This window comes from Cervus canadensis, chromosome 9 (assembly GCF_019320065.1).
Source record: "Cervus canadensis isolate Bull #8, Minnesota chromosome 9, ASM1932006v1, whole genome shotgun sequence".
Taxonomy (NCBI): Eukaryota; Metazoa; Chordata; class Mammalia; order Artiodactyla; family Cervidae; genus Cervus; species Cervus canadensis.
In genome coordinates this window covers 34,790,166-34,809,083 of record NC_057394.1, presented here as the reverse complement: position 1 = coordinate 34,809,083, position 18,918 = coordinate 34,790,166, and the positions used below count along the sequence as shown (strand labels likewise).

Below are 18,918 nucleotides of genomic sequence, written 5' to 3'. Positions count from 1 at the left end.
TTTTTTTGGTACATATGAAGGTAAGGTTTTTATTACTTATTTAATACCAGGAGAGTAAAGCAGTTGTTACACAATATTTACTATTATATGAGGAAGAGGTGTGGTAATTGAGTTGAAAAAGAGACACAGGTCTCTGTAAACTGAACCGATACTCTGGCATTTCCTTTTGGTTTCCAAATTTATCTTCTTGATGTTAATTTTCTACCTTGATTTAAATTATGTATTCTGACTCATACCAACTCAAATCTCTGAGCAATAACAGGAAATACAAATAAATGAATGACTAGCAAATTCTGTGTTTTTTTCCCAATTATTAAAATGTATGATTCTTATAAAATATATAGCATTTATCTTTAAAAATGATTTTTCTCCAACAGAAATAATTCTGTTATTTTCTAGTTTGAACCAGGTTAGTAAGAATGTCTAGATAAGTGTTTTAGTAACACTCTTGTATTTTATTGATGTAACTTACTATGAAAAAATTTTAGATTTATCTACTATATTGTTTGGGGGATAAAACTGAAATTTTACCTATTTTAAATTTGACATTTCAAAGTGCTTCACCTCATATTACGCTCTCAAGAAAAAAAATTATTAGACTTTTTAGCAAAGTCAGTCTATGCACAAATGTATTTATCCCTTCTCCAGGCAAGAATACTGGAGTGGGTAGTCATTCCCGTCTCCATGGGATCTTCTCAACCCAGGGATTGAACCCGGGCTCCTCCATTGCAGGTGGATTCTTTACCATCTGAGACACCAGAGAAGCCCTCATTTATCCCTTAGCTTTCCTTAAAATACTGTATTTAGGATACACTCACCGTCTGAAACTAAATTCTGTAGAGCTGTGAGTACTGATCATTTGTTCCTGTGACCTCTTCCTGCTCTTACAAGTGCAATTCCTTACTCTGCAGGGTTTGTTTTCTAATATTTTTACTTTTATACCAAAATACATAAGTGGGTCTTTGATTATCAGCATTTCCCATAATATGATTTTTAAAGCAAGTCGACAAATATAAAGACCTAAATAAATTCACTTTAGCTTTTTGCTGTGGGCTCTGAAAAGTGCCTCTTTCCTGATCTGGTTGTCCAGGGCTACCCTCCTGGCTGTTGGATAGACAAAACCTCTGGTTCTGGTAAACAGATACCGCTGTCCTGGTCTAGGAGGCAGGTCAGACTCTTCCAGTCTGGTAGATGCTACTCTCCTGGACCAGTCGGCAGATTATCCCCTCCTGGCCTGGTCGACACGTGCTATTTCTTGTTAAATAGACAGATGCTGTTTTCCTCGTCTAGTTGACAGATGTTGTGCTTCTGGTCTAGAAAGATAGAAGAGAAGCAAGGTCTCAAAACAGTCCTATATATCATCACTCAGCCTCTGCTCAGGAAATAGTGATTCTCTGTTCACTACCACCGCGGAAGGGGTGAATGGCCCTCGAGAAGTATATCACGGAAAGGATATAAGAGACATAATTACTTAACCACTGTTGCTACAATAGGTTCAAGTAAACATTAATATTTTCCTTGTTTAACTGTTTTAAAGAGGGGTGAGAGAAATCTAGTTTCACATCAGGCTTTATCAACATGATTTATAAATCTAAAGACTCATGTGGGAGCCCTATGAATATGAGACCACAGAGAGAAAATCCCCGCTCTAGGCCAACCACTGTGTCTACTTCAGTTTTAATTTGGGGAACTAGGTCAGCCTCCATTCTAACATGGCAAGAGAAAAATGAATCTGACTTGTAAGTGCAAACTGTGACTGATTTAACAGTTGATTTTTTAAAAACTGGCAACATACAGTATGAAAAGGTATTACAGATAATTTTTTGATGTACTTATTTTCATGTCATCCTGTTTTCTTCCAGCACAAATCATAGTCTTTCTTCAGTGGGTAAAAACTTAACTTTACTTAATTTTTGCCCCAAGGAAAGTATAGCAAGAATATTACATAATAGTAGATTTTAGAAGTCAGCCCACCACTATTAATTATAATACGGGTGCATGGTCAATTAGAGTTACTATCATTCACTTACATTCTTTTACTTACTCTTTTTAAAAAATTTTGATTGAAGGATAATTGCTTTACAGAATTTTGCAGTTTTCTGTCATACATCAACAAGAATCAGCCATAGGTACACCCATGTCCTCTCCCTCCTGGACCTCCCTCCCATCTCCCTCCCCATCACGCCCTTCAGCCTGTCACAGAGCCCCTGTTTGAGTTCCCTGAGTCATATGGCAAATTCCCAGTGGCCATCTGTTTTACATATGGTATTGTCAATTTCCATGTCACTCTCTCCATACATCTCCCCCTCTCCTCCTTTCCTCCCACCATGTCCATAGGTCTGTTCTCTATGTCTCTTTTTCCATTGCTGCCCTGAGAATAAATTCATCAGTGCCATCTCTTTAGATTCCATATATATGTGTCAGTATACAATATTTATATTTTTCTTTCTGACTTACTTCATTCTGTATAATAAACTGGTCTACCTCATTAGAACTGACTCAAATGCATTCCTTTTTATGGCTGAGTGAGATTCCATTGCATATATGTACCACAACTTCTTCATCCATTCATCTGTCAATGGACATTTAGGTTCTTCCGTGTTCTAGCTATTGTAAATACTGCTGCAATGAACATTGGGGTACATGTGTCTTTTTCAATTTTGGTTTCCTCAGGGTATATGCTAGGAGTGGGATTGCAGGGTCATATGGTGGTTTTATAACTTACTCTTATTTCAAAGCAATACAAGGCTCTAAAAGTGAACATTGGCCTGTTCTAAGGACTTTTACCGGACTCAAGAGAAAGTTGATTCTGTTGAGAAACAGAAGCATTGCCTCAGAGTTCTTCAGCATTGCCTCCATTGTGTGTGTGTGTGTGTGTGTGTGTGTGTGTGTGTGTGTGCGCGCGCGCCAAGTATCTTGGCCTATAAATTCATTTTCTAGCCACCAGCACGGAACTGAGCACAGGCTCTAAATTTCTTTCTTTACTCTGACATCGAAGCATTAAATAGTACGAAGGAAAGACCAACTTCCTATCCTGCCCAAGAAAAATGCATACCCTAATGAAAAGTGTACCATAAGACAATTAAAAATAATAAACACGTTAGTTAGTAGTAGGAATGTTATAATTGCAGTATTCAAAGTAAACAGGCTTATTTTCTGAGTTTTTCACTTATCAGTTACTGCTTATTCAGAGTTGCATGAATCTGATAACTGTTGAATAAACTCTTGTAAACTCTGTAAATCCCACTGCTATGATTCCATATTTTATATACTCAGTGATAAGACAAAAGCAGTTGTAGAATATCACAGTAATGGTTTGTCTTATATGAAATGAATATACCACATGAGGTCATAGTGTAAGCCTATTAATACATTTTAAAAGCCAGAATATTTCTGGGGCCATTGTACTGTTTATTATTTGACTACTTTAATGTGGCTAGCATTCATAAGGAAAACAGCACTAGTTCCTAAAGGAAAATAATGGGGTTGGAAAGATAAAATGTGAGAGGATGGGGCATAAAGGTAACTAGATGTTTAGCAAAATTTTGCAGAGTCAATGAGAACATTCCATTCTTGTTCTTCTGACTCCATTCTACACAAGAATCATAGCTATGGCATCCTGCCCTTTATGAGTATGATAAATTATATGTCAAAAATAACCTCAATAAGCTGATTCATTGTTACTGTTCCCTTCCCAAGAGAGTGAACTTGGAAGCCTGTGACGTTTAAACTCTTATAACTAGCTCTGGTGAAATGCGTATTTACTTACAAATCTTCATGTATACATACATCATGAATGCATGCATGCATAAATATATAGCATAGGAAGAGTGAAAATGATAAAACTTAAGTTGGTAATTGACTTCATTTATTGCTTGTCTCCAGATTTTCTAAATTGTGCTTTCTAGCTATCCTATTTTTTTTTTAACTTTAATTGGAGGCTAATTACAATATTGTAGTGGTTCTAGCTATCCTATTTTTTTTAATTCCACTTTTGTAGCACATGAGTGAATATTAGTATCTATTTTATTAAAAATAATTTCCAAAATATAATTTAAATGATAAAGAACCATAATACCATGGTACCAAGTACCGTACATAATAAAGTGCTGTCTTCAGCTGAGTAAACTGAGTCTAGAAAGGTTAAAAATTGTGCCCAAGATCACACAATTAAAATGTGTCAGAGTACATCATATTTTTAAAATGGCATTTAGAATAGAGTCTGTAAACCATGTAAGCATACAGCCTTTTTAACTGAACTTTAGTGAATTCTTTTTAAACAGCTTGGGCACAGTACTTAATCTCTCTCTATCCCTCAGTGTCCTCCCAGAAATTTGTGTGACTATGAAATGTTATCAGATCTCTGCTGCCAGCCTACATTATTTCCTAGGAGATACTGGTTGACCATACAGCTCAACCAAGCATCCACACACTGAGCAATATGGTCCATCTGTAACAGAATGGGGACTTTTCCTGTTGCCTGAGAATGAGGCTCAAAATTGCCCATGGGCCACAGAGGGGCTCTGAAATAACCAGTGCCCCCCACCCTTTCTCAATCCACCTAAGTCTGAGTCAAGATACTGAAAAACAGCAGGGGATTGTCAGCTTGGTGGAGGTGGAGGGGAAGACAGGGACCAAGAGAGTCGCTTCCCCAAATGGTGAATAACTGGCCAGAAGAAGAGACTGCCATTGTTTCCTGGTAGACATCTGTCTCAGTTGGAAGAAATTCTTCCCGTTCCTCATGAGCCTCTCACACATCTGCTTGTCTCACAAGTGAAGCATGAACTACACTTTGTTCTGGGTTACATTTTCAAGAATGTTTGCCTAGCAAATAGTCTTAGAAGTTAGGGATAGTGTTTCCCTCGAGAGCAAAGGGCAAGAATGCTTCCTGTCTAATATAATGAAGACATCTCTTTCTGGAGCAAAGGTGAGGCTCTACAACTGTCTTAAGAGTTTAGTTCCTTAAACTTGAGATTTCTCTTCTGAAATACAACCTACTTCATATGCAGGTGTCATCTGGCCCTCTTCAAAACTCCCTGTGAGAACTGGGGCCTGGGGAAACAGCACAAAATTTATGATGCTCTTGCTGTGAATAATAAGCTACTTTTCTTTGGTGTAAGAGTCTTGTGTTTTCTACCAGAATCCATGAGACTGGCAGGCTAAGATGTTGGCTTGCAAGTAAGGTAAAGTCTCACACTCCTCACAGTTCTTAACAATCTGCTTAGGCAGTGGATGTGTGTTGCTCTTCCCTTGTGCTTATTTGAGCATAGGAAAAGGGAGTCAGAGAAAGATAACAAGACAGAAGAAGGAAATTAATAGGCCAGCTTTGGCATAATCATCGTTGAATGGAGTACACAAGTTATCTACTGCCACAATAATGTCATACAAAAAACAACAATGAAATTTCATTGGTGACAACAACAAATATTTATTTCACTCAAAAGTCTAGACGATTGGCTGATCTGGGCTGAGCTCACTCATTTTCTGGGGGTTGATGGTTCTTGAATAAACTAAAATGGCTTCAGCTAGGATCAGTTCAGTTCAGTCACTCAGTCCTGTCCGATTCTTTGCAACCACATGGACAGGAGCATGCCAGATTTCCCTGTCCATCACCAACACCAGCTTGCTCAAACTCATGTCCATTCAGTCAGTGATGCCATCCAACCATGTTATCCTCTGTTGTACCCTCCTCTTGCTTTCAATCTTTCCCAGCATCAGGGTAGTTTCCAATGAGTCTGTTCTTTGCATCAGATGGCCAAAGTATTGGAGTTTCAGCTTCAACATCAGTCTTTCCAATGAATATTCAGGACTGATTTCCTGGTTGGATCTCCTTACAGTCCAAGGGACTCTTAAGAGTCTTCTCCAACACTACAGTTCAAAAGCATCAATACTTTGGCGCTCAGCTTTCTTTATAGTCCAACTCTCACATCCATACGTGACTACTGGAAAAACCATAGCTTTGACTAGATGGACCTTTGTTGGCAAAGTCTCTGCTTTTCAATATGCTGTCTAGTTTGGTCACATAGTTTTGCTTTCAAGGAGTAAGCGTCTTTTAATTTCAAGGCTTCAGTCATCATCTGCAGTGATTTTGGAGCCCCTCAAAATAAAGTCTGTCACTGTTGCCATTGTTTCTCCATCTATTTGCCATGAAGTAATGGGATTGGATGTCATGATCTTAGTCTTTTGAATGTTAGTGTTTTGAATCAGCTAGATAGCTTTGGCATTTCTGATCCTGGGATTAGTTGGTTGACACAAACATGGAGTTCTCATGGTGAAGGCCACAAGCAAGAACATGGAAAACTCAACTGTATCAATACTTTTCAAGTTCCTCCTTGTACTGTTTGCTAACTACCCATTGACCAAAGAACAACCCAGAAACAATGTTTATTAAATAAAATAATTTTGAGACAAGAAGTCCCAAGGCAAGTCAAGACCCAAGGAATAAAAAGTAGACTCTCTGTCTTCAGTGAAAGAATCTGCAGAGTAATCTTTAATTACTCTTAAAGGGCAAGGAAGCAAGGAGAGTAAAGAACTGGAACTCCTAGAAACAAGTGGATCAAAGGAATAATTAAAGGGGAAATTTTAAAGGTTTATGAGACTAACAAAAATGGGAGCACAACATATCAGAACTTAGGAGAGACAGCAAATGTAGTTCTAACAGGGAAATTTATAGCAATAAACACTACATTGAAAGTCAAAGTGAAAATCGCTCATTCATGTCCGACTCTTTGCGACCCCAAGAACTATACAGTCGGTGGAATTCTCCAGGCCAGAATACTGGAGTGGGTAGCCCTTCCCTTCTCCGTGGAATCTTCCCAACCCAGGGATCAAGCCCAGGTCTCCACATTGCAGGCGGATTCTTTTATCAGCTGAGCCACCAGGGAAGCCCAAGAATACTGGAGTGGGTAGCTTATCTCTTCTCCAGTGGATCTTCCCCACCCAGGAATCAAACCGGGGTCTCCTGCATTGCAGGCAGATTCTTTACCAGCTGAGCTATGAGGGAAGCCAACACTACATTAAGAGGCAAGAAAGATCCCAAATAAACAACCTAACTCTACACCTTAAGGAACTGGAAAAAGAAGAAAAGACTAAGCCCAAAGTTAGCAGAAGGAAGAAAATAATAAAGGTTAGAGCAGAAATAAAGAGCAGAAAAATGATAAGAAGATTAAGCAAATTAGAAGTTGGTTCTTTGAAAAGATAAAGTTGACAAACTCTTAGCTACAGTAACCAAAGAAAAAAGCGAGAGCACCGGAGTTCAGTCCATGGTTGGGGAACTGAGATCCTGCAAGTTGCACGGTGCAGTCAAAAGAAAAAGAAAAAACTCACCCATAATCATACAACCTGAAAATAGGACCTGTTAGTATTTTGGTATAGTTTCATTTAGTATTTCTTCTCTATGTAAGCATATACTTCTAAAGCTATCTTAATATTATACTGTGTATATCCAGCATTGTACAATACTTTTCTACTCAAAATTATGTTATAGTAATTTTTGTATAATAATTGAAAAATTCATTTTGATGACTGTATACTAAGCAACATATGAAAGTACCATGAATTATTCAACAATACCCCTTCTGTTATTCAATTGTTTTTGTTCTTTCACCCTTATAAATAATGTTGAGTTGTACATCATTCTTTATAAAAATTTGAAATTATCGCCATTTTTTTTCTGTTGGACTAGGTTCTTAGCAGAAGACATGCCAGTTGAACAGATTTTCTTTTTAAAACTTGTACATACTGTACATCACTTTCTTTTTTTTTTGTACATCACTTTTAAAAGAAAGATGATGTCAATTTTAACTCTAGTAACAATTGTATTAGACCTGTGTCATAGTACTCTTGCTAGTATTAAAACAGTTACCAAGGTGATAGGCAAAATGAATGTATAATTGTTTTTATTTGTTATTTTTTTGCTTACTAGAGTGCTAATTTAAAAAATGTGTGTGTATATATCCATATACATTTTAAATGTATGTGTGCATATGTGTATATATATAATATATATGTATATATATAATTTTTTTTCTTTCTTTTTCTAACCACCACTAGCAATTTATAAAAGTTTATTCTATTAAGTTCCAGTTTTCAGATTTGATTAAATAGTAATCACATTGTCTTATCGTAACACCTTTTAACAGTTCAGAAATCCCATGTCTTTAAAGGTAGATTTAGGAACACTTTTTTAGGCTATCAAAGTAGTTTAGACTAGCAAATAAAACGCATTGTGTTGGAGCCAGAGAAACCCAAGTCAAATTTATTTTTATTATTTACTAGTTCTGTGATCAGGATCCATACTTACCTTCTCTGAGCCTCAGTTAACTCAGTTATAAAATAGGATAATTCTAGTCTTTTGAGGTTATTATGAGAATTAAAAGATACAGGAGAAAACCTAGCACTTAGTAGTTGTACAACATGATATCATCCTCTAAGATCAAACCATGAGAGAGCATCTACATATACAGTGGAAAACTGATTAATGGGAAAGTGTAATTACTTTATACTTTAACAGTTTCACCCCATAACATATTGGCTTTTCTGTTTTTTTTTTTTAATGGTGGTTCTTATATTTCCTGTCATTAGAGGTAAAATTTCAAGTTAATATATAAAAACCCTTGCTTATAAACCACTTCCTTTTCTTATTTCCTCTTTAACAGAACTGTAAAGTTCGACTCAAGTCTTTCTTTACATTTCTTTTCTTTTGTTTCTTGTTTTGTTAAGTGTTTCTTGATCTTAATCACTCAAAGTTCTGCTAGATTGGTTCTATTTTTTTTTTCTTTTAGTAGAATTTTAGTATAGAATGAAAAAAAAAACCAAACAAACCCAAAACCCTAACAGGTTAAAACAAGTCAAACAACCATTCTACACAGATAAAACCTTCACAAAGGTCAACTGAAGTAATCCAGAGCTAAAACTGAATTGTGCCGATTTTCAGTGAAGTCACCAGTCACGTAACATAAATTATTTACACACTTGCAAGCCCTCTAAGAAGCGTGCCCCAAGAAGCATTAACCTTTATTTTTGTGTGTGTGCCATCCTAAAGACTTGCACATTGTTATTTTTCAGATAATCTAACATTTTTAATAGAAAATGTTCTCTACCAAGTGGTAATACTTTGGTACTATTCATATAGGATTGCTTATCCTAAAGACTTGACATTTCCCCAAGAGGAACTTTGATTCTGCTTTAAGTTTTGATTCTGCTTTTTAAGTTTCATATAAATTAAAATCTGTATCAAATATCAGTATGGAGGGAGGTGACACAGGATGCAACATATACAGTCAGGTTACCTCTGCCTATTTAGAAATTGCTCCTTCAAGATATTCGCACCAGAGAGCTGTCTGTCCCGCTTAATATTCAGTAGTACAGGTTTGAATCACCAGAACCTTGGCAAGACCTTAATATTTCAGTTATTAACAACTACCTCTAGGGGTAAGTCCATGTTTACTGAGTTATGACAAATTTATTATAACGAAGGAAAACCAGTGTAGCCAGCCCCAACCACTGCTTCTCAAAATAGAAAGACTAAAACTACATACATTTATCATACAACAAATCCCATATCTGTCCCCTGAAAATTCCCCTAATTTCATTCATTAGAAGGGGATTTTTAAAAAAGACTTAAGGAGCACTTTACAGCAGCATTCAGCTTTCCTATGAAATACTCAGCATCTTAAATATTATGTACACTTCTTTTTTTATCTCTTAGTAAGCTTCACTGGCTTCAGAGTTTGTGGAACTGGAGGAAAAATAACCCATTCAAAACTATTCTACAAATTCATCTTTTGGCAGAATAGCAGGTATCCAAATTAAAAATAGGAGGGTCATTTTGTTGCTTTGTTTTCCAAAATTTAAATCATTTTTGCTCCCCTTCTACATAAAGCTTAGTCACCACTCCTGAGTGGAGATGGGCAGAGGCTCTGGCCCCTGCTCCTCCGGCTTCTCAGCAGCTGCTTTCTTATTGCTGCAGCAAGGCTTGAATAGATGTGTGTCGATGAGGACTTCCCCAAAACAGCCTTTATAGATAATGCCACAGCATATTTTCTGTCTTTTCCACTATGTGAGATGTAAAAAGGAAAACACTGGTGCTCTGTTGGAGCCAGAAGCCATCTCTGTATCTGAGCCATCATCTGACTGGTTACTGTAACAGGGAGACTGAGCTGGAGAGGCACTTGAGGTTGTACTGTGAGCATCAGAATTGTGGCGTTTAAATTCCTTCTGCAGTTTACTGATCTGGTTACTTTTTATCCTGTTTCCAGATAGAGTTTTCACTTTCTTTGGTTTCAGTGTAGTCTTTAGACTGGGTCCTGCCCTTGCATCTACCACATGATTCCAGTTTTTTTTTGATCCTGCTGGCAATTTCTTCCATCTTTTCACAAGCAGGACACAGGCATTACAGATATCTCCTGAACGAGTCTCATGTAACCCAAAACAGCTCTGGAAGTCCTTTTCATAGCGTTTACTGTCAGTGAACCGAGAACTGGAGGATTTAGCTCTGCAAATGCAGCAGCCCTCTATACTTCGGTACATCTTTGGCTTGTGAAAACCAAACATCTTTTCTTCTGGGCAGTAGCCTTCCAAAAGCAGCCGTTTCACGCGCAATAACGATCCCGAGGGGCGCGGTGCACGCTAAGTCAACCCCCCCTTCAATCTCTCCCTCCTCCTCAACAGCCTTGTCTAGAAAGATTGTCTCCTGCAGTTCTGATTCGTTCTATTTAGTAGCTGAAATTCTTCCTTCATCCTTGAGTAGTGTTAGCTAGTTTATCAGACTCAAGAACTATCAGTCTTCTGATTGGTACTTGCTCTCCATTCCGCTAGTCCTCAGGACAGAGAAGTAAGTTTCATTTCTGTGTTACAAGCTCATTTCACAATAGCAGTGAATTAAACTGAAGCACGAGCAGATTCTTCAATGTCATGCTTTTTATAAAATATATTTTGCATTTCATATTAAAAATCTATTTGACCTAGAGGAGTGGGATGGGGGGAAGGGAGGAAAGCTCAAGAGGGAGGTGATATATGTATAACTGTGGCTGATTTGCATCGTTTTCTGGCAGAAACTGGGCTTCCCCAGTGGCTCAGCGGTAAAGAATCTGCCTACAATGCAGGAGTCGCAGGAGACACCACAATCCCTGGGTCGAGAAGATCCCCTGGAGGAGGGCATAGCAATCCACCCCAGTATCTTTACTATCTTTATCCTATAGACAGTCTTCCCTGGTGAATCAGTGGTAAAGAATCTACCTGCTAATGCAGGAGACATGGGTTCAATCCCTGATCCGGGAAGATCCCACATGTCCTAGAGCAGCTAAGCCCTTGTGCCAGAATTACTGAGCCTGCGCTCAGAACTGGGAGCCGCAATTCCCAAAACCTGTGTGCGCTAGAGCCCAGCTCCGCAACAAGAGAAACCACTGCAATGGGAAGCCCGAGCACCGAAATTAGAGCAGCCCCAGCTCGCCACAACTAGAACAGTCTGCACAGTAACGAAGACCCAGCACAGCCAAAAATAAATAAAAGTTAAATAGAAATTTAAAAAAAAGAATCCCATGGACAGAGGAGCCTGGTGGGCTGCAGTGGCTAGGGTCGCGAAGAGTCAGACATGACTGAAGTGACTTAGCACACCCCCGAAGCAGAAACCAACACAACATTGTAAAGCCATTTTCCCCCAATTAAAAATAAATTCAAAAAATTAATTTTGTTTAGAAAGAAGTATCATATCCAAAAAAGTACTGGTTTTTAGGACTGATCCCAACTGAAATAAGAGTATATCCTCAAAAATATTAAAAATTGCATTAAGACTTTCTCTTTCTGATAGTGTGTTGGTTTAATATCCCTGAAAATATTTTCTTTGACAGAAATTTAAACTTCTGGACAGTATACATCTTGGAGGTATAACTGGCTTTGCAAATGGTAGGATAATTCTCTAAGAATAAACCACTAAAAAACAAAAGCAGAACTGCAAATCTGGGACTAGAGCTTTTGTGTATACTTGAATATTTCCATAATGAATCTTAAAAAATATCAAGATAGTTGGAGAGGAGTTTGGAGGATAGGCTGAAGAAGAGCATATGTGTAGATTTATTTATGTTGCTAGTGTTTTAGATTTTGGATGGTGTATTCATGGGTATTTATTATATTATGTTTTATAACTTACATCTTTACTACATGAATTATTTTGTATTACTTATTTTTCAATGAAAAAGTTTTAATTTGCCTGACAACTTGTTATTTTAAAATGTCAGATATACAGAAAAGTTGAAAGGATAATGCAAAAAAGCATTCATATACCCTCAGTAAATTCAACAATTTTAACAAGCTATCAAATTTTAAAATATTTGCCTATATACATGTATAAATTTGTTTTCTTGCTGAAATATTCAAAAGTCATTTGCAGATATATGAAACTTCCCTCCTTAATATATTTCATCATACAACTCCTAAGTATTAGAATATTCTACGTAATCCTGATGCCATTATTGTATTCAAGAAAATTTCTAATAATTTCACATTATTTGATATCCACTCCATATTAAAAGTCTTCCAATTGTTTCCAAATACCTTTTATAGATATGTATATTTGAATATATTAAATTTGACATATTGAACTTGATCTTTGTCTCTTTTAAATCAGAACAATTTTGACCCATTTTTTCCCATGACATTGACTTTTTGAAGAGTCCAGGCCAGTTGACTCTATAGTTTATTCTATATCCTGATTGTTTCTCATGATGCTATTTAACCTATTCCACAATTCACTTTATTTTATGTAGAATAAGATTTAGATCTGGATTTCATTAAAGTCAAATTAAGCCTATTTGTAAAGAATGCTTCATTGACAATACAGATAATGTTGTGACTTCACATCTAACCTGAAGACATAATGTCAGGTTGTCCTACCACTAGTGTGGACATTAAGTTCAGATTGTAACTGCCAAATCTCTGTTATAAAGGCCTATCTTATGCTTTGGAATTAATAAGTAATCTGAAAGATGATTCTCGGGCACTGTGGGGTTATCCTATTCTCCTGCAGCCTTCTACTCAGTGGTTTAGCAGTCATTTTCTAGAATTTCAGGAGTCTGATTTTCTAATACTATTATACTAACAGGAACTTTTTCAGTACTGCTTTTTTTTTTTTTAAGAATTTCATCAGGGTGCCAGATCTTTAAATGGACTAAAAATAAGATAATTATCATTTACTAGAGCCATTCTATAGTTAAATTGACTTTGATAGACTATTCTTTAATATAATGTTATGGACTGAATTCTGTCACCCCAAAATTCTTATATGGAAGCCCTAACTCCCAAATGTGATGCTGTTTGGAGATGATTAGGTTTAGACGAGGTCATAAAGGTGGGGACCTCAATTTGGGTTTAGTGCTCTTCTAAGAAGAGAAACAAGGGAGCTGTCTCTCTCTTTCCCCATCATGTCGAGGACTCAGAGGATAGATAGTCATCTGAAAGCCAGGAAGAGGACCTTCACGAGACCCTGACCATACTGATACCCTAGTCTCAGATGTCCAGCCTCCGGATTGTAAGAAAATAAATTTCTGTTGTTTAAGCCATCCAGTCACTGACACTTTGCTATGGCAGCTTAGAAAACTAATTCATATTTTCTAAGTATTGTAGAACCCTTTTTTCCACCCTAACTCCTACCAAACTTCTCACTTAATGCTGGACATTTCTTAAGAAATATGCCTCTCTGCTCTAAATTACATAAGCTGAAAAACGTTGAGTAGCATACTTATTGCTATTTCTGTGTACTCACTACAGTGCAGACGAGGTGATCCTAGCAAAGGATTTTCATGGTTGCCTTCCCTACAGACTAGTGAGGCCAACTTTTCACTATTATAAACAGTGAATATTGCTCAATTTAGATCTTTCTCCTTCAGGTAAATTCTCTACCCCCTGCCCATCCCCAACCTTTATTGGGATATAACTGACATACAACATAGAGTAAGTTTAAGGTATTCAGCTAGTTTATTTGATACACTTATGCATTGCAAAGCAATTGTAACCATAGCACTAGTTAATACTTTCAACATATCGCATAATTACCTTTTTTTTATGGTGAGAACATTGAAAATCTAGTCTCTTAGCAATTTTCAAGTATGTAATGCAGTATTAGTAACCACAATCGCTATGTTGTACCTTAAATTCCCAGAATTTAGTCATCTTTAACTGGAATGTACTCTTTGACCAACATCTCTCCTTTACCCCACCCACAGCCCCTGGTAACTAGACTCAGTTTCTATGAGTTTGGCTTTTCTAGATTCCACATAGAAGTGACATCATGTAGTATTTGTCTTTCTCTATCTGCCTGATTTCACTTAGCATAATGCCTTCAAGGTCTATCCATGTTATCACAAACAGCAACATGTCCTTCTTTCCCATGACTGAATAATATTCCATTGTATGTTTATATTACTTTTTCTTTGTCCCTTTATCCATTGATGGATACTTAGATTGTTCCCATATCTTAGGTATTATGAATAATACTGTAATGAACGTGGAGTGCAGATGTTTCTTTGAAATCCTGTTTTCATTTCTTTTGGAGATACACCCCAAAGTAGGATCCTATGCTGGATCATATGGTAGTCCCATTTTTAATTTTCTGAGGAACCTCTATTCTGTTTTCTGTAGCACCTGCACCATTAGGATAAATTCTTTAAAGTAGAAAAACTTGGTAAAAATTATAAACCTTCTTAAGGTTTATGATCTGAATTGTTGGCTAGCTTTCCATAAAGATTGTACCAAATTCAATTTACACAAGCTGTGTTTGTGGATGTTCACTTAACTATCACACTCCTCAATGCTGATTGTTATAATTAAAACTCATTGCTGAATATTATAGGAAAATATTTTATTTGTATTTCTTTGATTATATTTTTTCATTTTAATTAAACCTATTTTTATAAATTGTTTTCGTCATGCCAGTTTCAGCATTTTCTTGATGAATATTGAGTGACCATAAATCAGGTTATATTTTACTGCAAATTATTTTTTACACAAATGGTAAAGCGTCTACCTACAATGTGGGAGACCCGGGTTCGATCCCTGGGTCAGGAAGATCCTCTGGAGAAGAAAATAGCAACCCACTCCAGTACTCTTGCCTGGGAAATCCCATGGACAGAGGAGCCTGGTGGGCTAAAGTCCATGGGGTCGCAAAGAGCCAAACACGACTGAATGACTAAACTTGACTAAACTTTAAAGAAGGCTCTTCTGTTAGAGATATCATGGTCCTACTAGCATTAGTGGGACATTGGGAAATGTGAAAGCAGTGTTTCTCAGCATCTTATTTCCAGAAAGCTTATTTCTAGCACATATATATGAGAATCAGGCAGGCTAAGTGGTTTAAAACTCAATGCCATTTATAAGTGGTATTTGACTTTAATAAGTATTTCAGAAATAAATATGAATGTACTTACCAAGTGACCACAGCATAGCACTGAACATGAAGCAACTTGTAAAACACTTTTTTCACTGCTACTTGATAATTCTGTAGAAAATTTCTTATGGTATTTTTTTTATAAGGGCATGCTTTCAACTACCAGAGTATATATATGGACATGCTGTAGAAATTTTAAAATTATAAATACTCTAGGCCTTTTGTTTTGAAATTGAAATGTTTGAAATGTAAAGATTCTTCCTTAAGCACATTTTCTTCCTCCTGCAAATTTTCCTAACTTAAACCTTATACACTTACTCAAGGATGAGAAAACCAGTAATGTTCAACCCAGTTTACCAAATTCTATTGAATGATATTGCTAAATAGCATAGCCAAATGGCAACTTCTTTTTATTTTCTAGAATGAGTGCATTTTATGGCTATTCAAGCAATGGCTTAGCTCCACTTTGAGGAGCAAACATGGTTTATGGACTGAGACATCTGAATCTTAATTCTTGTCACCAGTGATATATCTGATAAGTTGTCCTTACAGTGATACACTCTGCAGAAATATAGCATTTTGTTCTTGTATTTATCAGTTATACTTTACTTTATTTTGTGGTTATTTTTATATTTGGCTAAATCTGCTCACCCTCCTTTCAATATTGTAACTCTCAGATGGCAGAGATGTGTCTTCCTGGATCACCCCATCCCTGCAATGAGTCTTCATGTAAATTTTGGTTTTAAGAAATTGAGGAATTCTGTTTTTAGTTTCTGTGAAAATTATTTGGAAATAAGTATCAAAAGTATCAACTCTATTTTTAAAAAAACTATAACCTGTGACAATATATATCCACATTTCACTATCCTTTGTTGTTGTTGTTCAGTTGCTGAGTTGTTTCCTACTCTTTGCGACCCCATGGACTGCAGCAGGCCAGGCTTCTCTGTCCTTTACTATCTCCCGGAGTTTGCTCAAATTCATGTCCATTGAGTCTATGATGCCATCCAGCCATCTCGTCCTCTGTCATCCTCAGAGCCCTTCTAAAGTCTAGTTCAAATTCTTCCTATTGTATTTTCCATCTATCACACAGGACTGAGAATAATTGTTTTCTTTTATATAGGAACTCTTTTCATACTCAAAAACTAGTGTCAGCCTCTCTTAAACCTTCTAAACTTCAGGTTATATAAATTCAGCTTTTTTACTCAAACTCCTTACTACTCAACTTTGAATTTTATCTGTCCTTTGTAGCTGACTTTCTCGAAATTGCCATAAAGAACTTTACCAAAACTCTGACTAATACATAGTTGTTTGCACTATGTTGCACACAGTGACAGTCGCTCAGTCATGTCTGACTCTTTGTGACCCCATGGCTATACAGTCCATGAAATTCTCCAGGCCAGAATACTGGAGTGGGTAGCCTTTCCCTTCTCCAGGGGATCTTCCCAACCCAGGGATTGAACCCAGGTCTCCCGCATTGCGGGCAGATTCTTTACCAGCTAAGCCACAAGGGAAGCCCAAGAATATTGGAATGGGTAGCCTGTCCCTTCTCCAGCAGATCTTCCTGACCCAGGAATCGAACCGGTGTCTCCTGCATTATAGGTGAATTCTTTACCAACTGAACTATCAGGGAAGCCCTATGTTGAACATAGTTGTTTGCATAGTTAAATCATTTGTATGCTTGTGGGATCCAGAGGTCAAGGGAATCTTGACTTAAGATGTGAAAGATATCTTAAACTTAAGATATGAAAGAAATTTAGTAAGGACCAGCTAACCACCCCCATCAGCTCTCTGGGAAAAAAAAAAGTACCAAGAGTTTTGTTAAAGGAGGTCTCTTTTTTGTTATTCATCCTGTGAGCCTAATAGAGGGAAATGTTTCGCTTCCCTAGCGTACAGATATTAAGTAGCTAGGTAAGAGCCAGTTCAAATTTCATGAAATGAATTTTCTTCTAGATCAGGTTTGAGGGACAAAATTAGTCAGTAGACTCTAGTTCATGTGTATGAAGATACTGAAACTGATACACCAGACTGTACATTTAGAGTATGATCTTAATATTGACACTGACACAAATATTTTCATTTTCTGGTACCATAGTGTGATCACTTTCCCCCTCCATCCTCTCACCAGTGGTATGTGACCAAACAGCACAGAACAGCTGATTTACCTTTTTCTGGCCTGTGAAAGAGTGACCGTGGTTGTATTAGTTCAAGCTCTCCTACCTCAAAATAACTGACCAAAGAAACGTCTGCTGTATGATCTTCCTATATTGTCTCTCTTACATGGCAAGTCAATCAATCAGTCAGCTCAGTCGCTCAGTCATGCCCGACTCTTTGCGACCCCATCGATGGCAGCATGCCAGGCTTCGCTGTCCATCACTAACTCCCGGAGCTTACTCAAACTCATGTCTATCATGTCTATCAACCATCTCATCCTCTGTCATCCCCTTCTCCTCCTGCCTTCAATCCTTTCCAGCATCAGGGTCTTTTCCAGTGAGTCAGTTCTTTGCATCAGGTGGCCAAAGTATTGGAGTTTCAACTTCAGCATCAGTCCTTCCAATGAAAATTTAGAACTGATTTGCTTTAGGATTGACTGGTTTGATCTCCTTGCAGTCCAAGGGACTCTCAAGAGTCTTCTCCAACATGGCAAAAGGGAATAAAAATTTATTTTGAGTGTGTAGACTTTGTCACTTGACTTTTCTGTGCAGCAGAAAAGCTTGTTTCCTCTTGGGCATGACCAGTCACCTGTAGCCAGGTTCATCCAGGGTATGTGAAGAGCTGGACTCCACAACTTGCAGCCCCTAGTGCTGCTGGCCCAACCAGGTACTCCCAGGTGCTGCCACCATTGACATCACAGTGGCCCTGGATACCTGCTGCTACCCTGGCTCCCCCATGTAGCTCTCTGCCCTGCCCCTGCCACTGCCAAATGGATCCACCACCTCCCTGGATCTCTAGTCACTAGTTCCAGATTCAAAATCCTAAAGAGTCTGATCTGAAAATCAGCTGAGCCTTGCTCATGTGACAGGTTCTAACTACCACACTTCCTGGGAAAGCAAGGACCCATCCTTTTTCACCTCTTTAATGAGAGATTGGAAAGATGGAGGGCAGGAGGAGAAGGGGGCAACAGAAGATGAGATGGTTCGATGACATCACCAACTCAATGGACATGAGTTTGAACAAGTTCCTGGAGATAATGAAGGACAGGGAAGCCTGGTCTGCTGCAGTGCATGGGGTTGCAAAGAGTTGGACATGACTTAGCGACTAAACAGCAACGAGAGGTAGACTCTGCCATCTGTGAAGATTCAGAAGGTGGGGAAGTGCCCTGAACGTGAAAATGGGGTTCATACAAAAATACTACAAGTTGGGAAATGCTAGATATCTTCTCAGGCTGGAAAGCACAGAGAAAAAGTGGGAGAAAAACACTGGAAGTTGGACCCGGAATTAGGGAAACTCCAGAAATCAAATGAAAGTATTCAGACTTTGTTAGGCAGAAAAAGTCACTAGGAATACCTGAAAAAAGGAATCAAAGTGGGCTTTAGGAATAT

General features: G+C 37.7%; 1 long non-coding RNA gene and 1 pseudogene across 2 annotated transcripts in view; one reads left to right on the top strand and one right to left on the bottom strand.

The window, feature by feature from the left end:
* Window positions 1-18,918, top strand: part of LOC122447585 — a 172,539-nt gene that overhangs the window by 14,838 nt on the left and 138,783 nt on the right. The window lies entirely within an intron of this gene.
* LOC122447584 lies at window positions 9,564-10,561 on the bottom strand (annotated as a pseudogene). Its single transcript, XR_006271294.1, has one exon. The product of XR_006271294.1 is annotated as an SIN3-HDAC complex-associated factor-like (transcript).